The sequence below is a fragment of the Bos indicus genome, chromosome 8 (genome assembly GCF_029378745.1).
Source record: "Bos indicus isolate NIAB-ARS_2022 breed Sahiwal x Tharparkar chromosome 8, NIAB-ARS_B.indTharparkar_mat_pri_1.0, whole genome shotgun sequence".
In the NCBI taxonomy this organism is placed as follows: domain Eukaryota; kingdom Metazoa; phylum Chordata; class Mammalia; order Artiodactyla; family Bovidae; genus Bos; species Bos indicus.
The window spans coordinates 94,234,335-94,243,012 of NC_091767.1; the positions used below are offsets into that span (position 1 = coordinate 94,234,335).

General features: G+C 37.9%; 1 pseudogene; it reads right to left on the reverse strand.

Annotated features, from left to right (window-relative positions):
- Positions 1–1,091: 1,091 nt before the first annotated feature.
- LOC109562591 (olfactory receptor 13F1-like) lies at positions 1,092–8,404 on the reverse strand (annotated as a pseudogene).
- Positions 8,405–8,678: the final 274 nt, after the last annotated feature.

The following is an 8,678-nucleotide window of genomic DNA, read 5'->3' on the forward strand; positions in this document are numbered from 1 at the left end:
TACTTATTTCTTCTATATATTCATTAATGTGTATAAGGGCAGGGGATGTGGAGTCAGCAACAAACATTGGCTCAACAAATGAAAAACCCTTCACCAATACAATTTCTAATCAGCCTACTATACTTATGCTAATAGTTTTCTAACTTCTCTAAAGAACCTGTTTTTAGAAGGTTTAAAGCATCTCGTGCCTCACACGGTTGGGAGGCTGTGAGCAATCCCATGTGGCCGGACAAGCCTGTCAGGCAGGCTAGAGAACCTTCAGAGGAGTTTGTAAGTTGAAACACTCCTGTCAGGCCCAGGAATTATTATTAACTGGAGTTCTGAGTAAACTCCTTCTCTGAAAGAGGTGGTGGGGGACAGCCCCCCGTAAAGTCAGAGGTGTAGGTGAGAGCACAAAGTAGTAAAGTAGGCAGGCTCTGGTTATGGGGGTAGATGCTCGAGAATTTCCAGGGGGACTCCTGAGGCTCGATCCCGCCTTTGCATACATCGAGCCTCCTTCCTCATGACCTTTGCCATGGGCGGAGTGCCTCACGCCGACCCCCAACACATTCTTTCACCTTTCTATTATTGCTCCAATAGTCAGAAATCATTGCTTTCAAGTATTATTATCAGATACTTATTGATCAGTCCATTGACTCCAGTCTAACTACCTGAGGTTGTTGCTCTTTGGACAAACTAGATAAATCTTTGTTATAATTTGCTAACATGTCCTAAAATTAATCCCAGTACATCTTCTATCTCTTTCTTCTTTACCAATGGCCAGTCCTCAACTTGAGTCCAAGCCATTAAAAAAAATCTACAGATATCATTAATGATTCCATGACAAAAAACAAATATGTTTTGTACATTTAGCTATCTGGTCCAGAGAGGGATTACAAATGCTATGAAAATTTCTAAGTATACATTTTAATTCTTTGTATATTGTGGTTTATATAATAAGATATTTCACATATTTCAATATTTTACACCCATTTAATAGGCTTTCATTATTGTAACATCTATAGCACAGATTTCATGTCTTTTTTTTTTTCCTAGGTGCTAATGAGTTCATTTATACCATCGGATTTATACCAGGTGTCTGGAATAATAGGAATAAACAGAGTACTAATAGTTTTTGAATATTCATTGGAAGGGCTGAAGCTGAAGCTGAAGCTCCAATACTTTGGCCACCTGATGCGAAGAGCAGACTCATTAGAAACGACCCTGATGCTGGGAAAGATTGAAGGCAGGAGGAGAAGGGAACGACAGAGGATGAGGTGGTTGGAAGGCATCACTGACTCAATGGACATGAGTTTGAGTAAGCTCAGGGGATAGTGAAGGACTGGGGAGCCTGGTGTGCAGCAGTCCATGGGGTCACAAGAGTCAGACACTAGTGGGCAACTGAACAACAACAGCAACAACTAGTAGCTTCACTGAAACACCTTTTATCTTCTTGTGAATTTACAAAAAAAAAAAAAAGATGTAAGCATCTGAAGACTAACAACATGCCACTAAAGTCTCTGATATTTTTTTCTTGACTGGAACTCATCCACTCTATTTCTATTCAGGATATATTTCTGCAGATATTTTATATCTGTATATAGATGTTCACATTACACACACACACATATCTGCATACGGAAACATATCCACACATTTAAAACACAGCCACACATTTAGAGAATATGTAATTATTTCTATTCCATTTAGTTATGTTAAAAAAGAGTTCATACTAGTTTGCTAACGCTGCCATAACAAAACATCAGGGACTGGGTGGCTTAAACAACAGAAATTTATCAGGTCATAGTTTTGGAAGCTAGAAGTCCAAGATTAGGATGTTAGCAGGTTTAAAGTCTTCTGAGGCCTCTGCTTGGCTTCTAGAGCGTCACCTTCTCACTATGTGCATTCAAATTTTCTTCTCTTATAATGACACAAATTAACTTGTATAAGGGCCTAAAATAACAGTCTTATTTCAATTGAACCACCTTTTAAAGGTCATATCTTCAAATATAGATGCATTCTGAGGTACTAGGTATGTGTGGGAGTAGCGGATGTGGGGCTAGGCCTTCAACATGAGAGTTTTGAAGGGACACAATTCAGCATTACACAGAGGCTAATAATAAATTAGCTAAAAATCTAGTAAAGTAATTACATTCACCTATTGTTGTTGTTATATCAGTTGTTGTTGTTCAGTTGCTCAGTCGTGTTCAAATGTTTGTGACCCCATGGACTGCAGCACACAATTGAGTAATGCCATCCATTGAGTCAGTGTTGCCATCCAACCATTTCATCCATTGTCATCCCCTTCTCCTTCTGCCTTCAATCTTTCCCCGCATCAGGGTCTTTCCTAATGAGTTGGCTCTTTGCATCGGGTGGCCAAAGTATTGGAGCTTCAGCCTCAGCATCAGTCCTTCCAATGAATATTCAGGATTAATTTCCTTTAGGATTGACTGGTTTGATCTCCTTGCAGTCCAAGGACTCTCAAGAGTCTTATCTAACACCACAGTTCAAAAGCATCAAGTCTTCAGTGCTCAACCTTCTGTATATCCGACTCTTCACATCCATTTTTATATTACATGTACATAATTTTGAATACTCACCACTATGCTAATTTAATGTTTAAGTTATATTTACACTGAAGTAGCACCTAACACTGATCAGAATGGCTATCATCAATATGTCTACAAATAATAAATGCTTGAGAATGTGTGGAGAAAAGTGAACTCTCCTACATTGTTTGTGAAGATGCAGATTGGTACAACCACAATGGAAACCAGTATGGAAGTTCTTTAAAAAACTAATAATAGAGTTGCCATAGAATACTGAAATCTACTCCTGGGCATATATACAGAGAAAAATGCTAATTCAAAAAGATACATGCACCCCAATGTTCATAACAGCAATATTTACAATAGGCAAAACATGGAAGCAACCTAAGTGTCCACTGACAGATGAATGAATAAACAAGACGTGGAATACATATACAGTGTAATGTTATTCAACTATAAAAAGGATGAAACAATGTCATTTGCAGCTTATTTATTTCTAGGCAATTAGTGCTAGGTTGGGCCTAGAAATAATTATACTAAGTGAAGTAAATTAGAGAAAGACAAATAGATGACACCATCAATTTGTGGAGTCTACAAAAGATGATAAAAATGAATTTATTTACAAAATAGACTCACAGATACAGAAAACAAGTTTATCATTAACAAAAAAGAAAGGAGATGACGGATAATTTGAGAATTTAACACTAATTGATTGCTGTTGTTGTTTAGTTACTAAGTTATGTCTGACTCTTTTGCAATCCAATAGACTATATAGCCCCCCAGGCTCCTCTGTCTGTAGGATTTCCCTGGCAATAATACTGGAGTGTATTGCCATTTCCTTTTCTAGGGGATCTTCTCGACCCAGTGATAGAACCTGAGCCTCCTGTATTGTCAGGCAAATTCTTCACCACTGAGCCACCAGAGAAGCCTGAGGTTAATAGATACCCAGTTAGCTGATACTACATACAAAACAGATATATAACAAGGACTTACTATAAACATGGGGAAATATATTCAATATCTTATCATAACCTACTTTGGAAAAGAATCTGAAAAAGAATACACACACACACATAATTGAATTATTTTGTTATACACTGGAAACAATATTAATCAATATATTTCAATTTTTAAAAATTTTAGAAAGAAATAAAAATATCACTAAGACAACAAAAATAATTATATTTAGCCCTATCAGATCAGATCAGTCACTCAGTCATGTCAGACTCTTTGTGACCCCATGAATCACAGCACGCCAGGCCTCCCTGTCCATCACCAACAACCAGAGTTCACTCAGACTCATGTCCATCGAGTCGGTGATGCCATCCAGCCATCTCATCCTCTGTCATCCCCTTCTCCTCCTGCCCCCAATCCCTCCCAGCATCAGAGTTTTTTCCAATGAGTCAACTCTTCGCATGAGGTGGCCAAAGTACTGGAGTTTCAGCGTCAGCATCATTCCTTCCAAAAAATCCCAGGGCTGATCTCCTTCAGAATGGACTGGTTGGATCTCCTTGCAGTCCAAGGGACTCTCAAGAGTCTTCTCCAACACCACAGTTCAAAAGCATCAATTCTTCGGCGCTCACCCTTCTTCACAGTCCAACTCTCACATCCATACATGACCACAGGAAAAACCATAGCCTTGACTAGACGGTCCTTTGTTGGCAAAGTAATGTCTCTGCTTTTGAATATGCTATCTAGGTTGGTCATAACCTTCCTTCCAAGGAGTAAGCGTCTTTTAATTTACCCCCAATAAAAATTAAAATTTGTCATCATGAGACTATTTGTTTAAGATCAGATAAACTTATGTATGATACATTGATATTACTTAGACTTTCAGTGATTAGTCAAAGAAGAGACTTAGAAAATTACACATCACATTTAAAAATGAGTGTCAAAAAATAAATAAATGAATAAAAATGAGTGTCTACCCCAATTATCTCCTGATATATATAGAAAGCACTAAATATCCTTAATATTTACAGATATTATGTGCTACTAGAGACTGAAAGAGCACAAAGAGTTCCTAACCAGCAATTTTTTCACAGCCACTTTCACTTCTCTGTTCCGTAAACTATAAATGATAGGATTCAACATGAGGGTTAAGCCAGCATATACCAAGGCTACAAATTTATCTATTTCCTGTGAATCCATAGTTGACGGCTTCAGGTACATGGAGAGAGCTGTCCCATAGAATAAAACCACTACACTCAGGTGGGCTGCACATGTTGGAAAAGCTTTGCTTCGACCATCCAATGAGCTGATTCTTAGGATGCTAGAGAGGATGAATGCATAAGAAATACAAATGAGGAGCATTGGCATAGGAAGAAGAAGTACACTGATCACCAGCATGATTAACTGCACCTTGGAAGTGTCTACACAAGCCAGTTTCAGGACGGCCAGAATCTCACAAGTGAAATGATTGATGACACCGCTTCCACACAGTGACAGCTGCAACAAAGACACAGTTTCCACCAGGGCAGTGAAGGAGCCTGTCACCCACGAGCCAGCTGCAATCTGAACACAAATCTTCTTGTTCATGATGATGGGGTATCTCAGGGGGTTGCAGATGGCTACATACGGTCATATGCCATCACAGACAGGAGCACACACTCAGTTGAGCCCATGGCCAGAGAGAAGTACATCTGAGCAACACACTCTGAGAATGAGATGGTGTTTTTCCCTGAAATAAAATTTGCCCAGAATTGGAGTCAGGGCAGAAGAAGTATACCAGATGTCCAGACATGACAGGTTGCTGAGGAAGAAGTACATGGGTGTGTGTAGGTGAGAATCCAGGACACTAACCAAGATCAGAATAATATTACCCAGTAAGGTGATCAAGTACATCAGTAAGCACAACACAAATATGGTGATTTCAACTTTGGGATAGTGAGTAAATCCCAGAAAAATAAAATTAGAAATGACTGTTGCATTTGTCTTGTCCATTTTGTTCTTCTTTGTTCATCTGGAATAGTGAATAAAAGTACACATGGCCTATGTTTAAAATTTACACTCTACCAACTTTTTAAGGAGTTTTTGTTGGAGGAACTTTAAAGGGAGCATTGCCTTCCAATATTACTAGCAATATTCACTCATTAATCCAACATTTACTGAATACGCTCTAAGGCACTGAGAATCTAGAGTGAGATTATACAAGTTCTTCTCTCAGGCAAAACAAAATCAAATGAAAACACACTCTTGTAAATTAAAAGCTACAATAACATGATATACATATTCCCCAAGATACTAGGCAAACACAGAGACAAATGCTAACCTATGTCAGGGGTATTGCTTCGTAAGATACTTTGAGATTTGTTTTAATCAAAATATGAACTGGCCTCAGTCAAGTTAAAGATCAGAAGAAGTTTCTGGGCAAAGAAACATTTTTTTGTGGTTGTAAAAGTTGAAACAGGAAAGGTTTTGGTTGCAATCCAAAAAGTTTCACATTATATGGGGAAAAAAAAAAAAAAAAACAGATGGAAATGCCACACACTAAGGAATATAAACAGGAGATCAGCAAGAGTCCACTCACTCTAACACCATGTGATATCTGTCTTCAAGAAGGCATTTTTGACCATGGAATAATCTTGAACCCATTCTTTATTACAAAGGTAACTACTTCATAATGTAAAGCAAATTATTTACAATATATCTCACAACTGATCACATATGGAAGTATGTTTGAAAACCACTGTCTTTCAAAATAAAGTTCAAACAAATTCACTCACAAATTACACAAGCCTCACATTCTCATCGTTGCCTAATTCTCTGATCTCATCTTCCAACACTACTTCTACCCTCTAGTCTAAAACAACCACTCTGTGGGTCCACATTCTTAGCATGCAAACTTATTTTTTATATATTTTAATATACAATTATCTACCTGAAGTACCTTTCCTTCCCGGCTCTAACCTTAACTTTCTTGAATATTTCAATTAGGTATCAAAACTGTATGCCATACATCATAAGTACAGCTTCATTTTTTGTACACAGTTATGTTGTTCAAGTATATCACACTGACTATACCCAGATATGCACATCCCTATTGCCACTGCAGTGGATGCTGAGCTTGTGAAGAGATTGTTCCTCACAATACTAGCAAAGTAATGTCATGTTTAAGATTTTTAATTACACATGGCTGCTTGAACATGGCAAGTTTTTGATGTGTGTTAAGATAAATGCATTTTCCCTTTGGTTCTCTGTGTCAACATAAAAGCCTGAAGACCTCTGAACTTGTTATATACATCTGCAAAGTTCTCTGATCATTTCTCTGATCTTAAAGAAACCAGTTGAATTAAGAAACAAAATGATTAGCTCTTAGTTTTAAGTATTTGATATACGGTGAGATGTGAAAAAGACAATGATCACTTGTGGTCTTAGAAGAGGAAGAAATAGTTTCCAAAAGGTCATCTTCTGTAAGGATTTAGAGCACTATCCTCAGAGTGTGAGATTTTAGGCTCTGAAACCAACCATGATATTTACTGGCATGCAAAATTTAGCAAATCACTTGACCTCTTTGAAACGTGATTTTACCGGCTCTCTGGTGGCTCAGCAGTAAAGAATCTGCAAGCGATGCAAGAGACAGAAGTTTGATTCATGGGAGAAGAAGAAAGCCTGGAGGAGTGTATGGCAACTCCCACCAGTATGCTTGTTAAGAAAATGCCATGGACAGAGGAGCCTCACGGGCTACGATCCATGGGGTCACAAAGAGTTGGACACAACTGAAGGGTAACAGCTTCTACTGTGTGCAGATTTGCAAGATCTAGATTAACTTGCTTTAAATTCTCCCTCCATAACCCCAATTCCATGATCGCTTTAATGTTTCACAGAATCACAATAGTGGTTTATGATTTCACGTTCTCCCTGCTTCCCGAAGCATAATTGCCTCTGTGCTGCTACAGTGCTGGCCCACATTGACTCAGATTTTTAAAACATAGCAAATTTTTCAAAATTTATTAAAATTTCAACCTCCAATCCATGTATGAAAATGAAACACTTTACCAATTATTTCCAGAAAGGCAAAAGTTAGACATGTCTAGTCTCTAACATCCACTTTGGTCAGAATATACCTCCACTCCACTGAGGGTTTCTCTATTGGGTTTTCCCCACCCAGCACTCAGTTTTCTTTTTCTGGCTCTGGGCCCTCGTGTTCCTTCTCCCTTCACCTGCTCTTCTGTCTACTTTTAGAAACAAAACAACGAAGTCTTCTCCTTTTCTCATCCAGATGGAGTCCCACTCATTCTCTCATTCTTTTTTTTTTTTTTAAACTTTACAATATTGTATTAGTTTTGCCAAATATCGAAATGAATCCGCCACAGGTATACTTATCTTACATCTTTGTCAGGGTCTCACCTACTCCAAGTCACTTTATATTTTCTCTTTCTCTAAATGATTTCTGATTACAATGCTAAGATAATTAAACTTTTTTCAACAAATCCTTCTCTTTCTTGCTAAATGTCAGAGCCAGAATAGACTCTAAACTCCTAACCCAACCTTCTCATTTTAAAATTGACAGATAATTCAGGGAACTATAATATATGTAAATCCTATAATAAACCCTAATGAAAGAGAATATGTGGATATATTTGACTGAATCACTTTGCCATACACTAGACACTGACACAAATTGTAAATCAACTATTTTTCATTAAAAAATTTTTAATGCAAAAAAATAGTTGACATATACTTGAGGGAGTTCAATGACTTGTCTAGGCAAATGAGAAACTCTGGAACACACATAGTCAAAAGTTTTATCCCACCTTCAAAACTCATTTCTTCATCTCAATATTTTTCCTACCAACTAGTGTTTCTTTTTATTCATTTATTTATTTTATTTTATTTTTAAACTTTACAATATTGTATTGGTTTTGCCAAATATCTAAATGAATCCGCCACAGGTATACATGTGTTCCCCATCCTGAACCCTCCTCCCTCCTCCCTCCCCATACCATCCCTCTGGGTCATCCCAGTGCACCAGCCCCAAGCATCTCGTATCGTGCATCGAACCTGGACTGGCGACTCGTTTCATATATGATATTGCTCATATTTCAATGCCATTCTCCCAAATCATCCCACCCTCTCCCTCTCCCACAGAGTCCAAAAGACTGTTCTATACATCAGTGTCTCTTTTGCTATCTCGTATACAGGGTTATT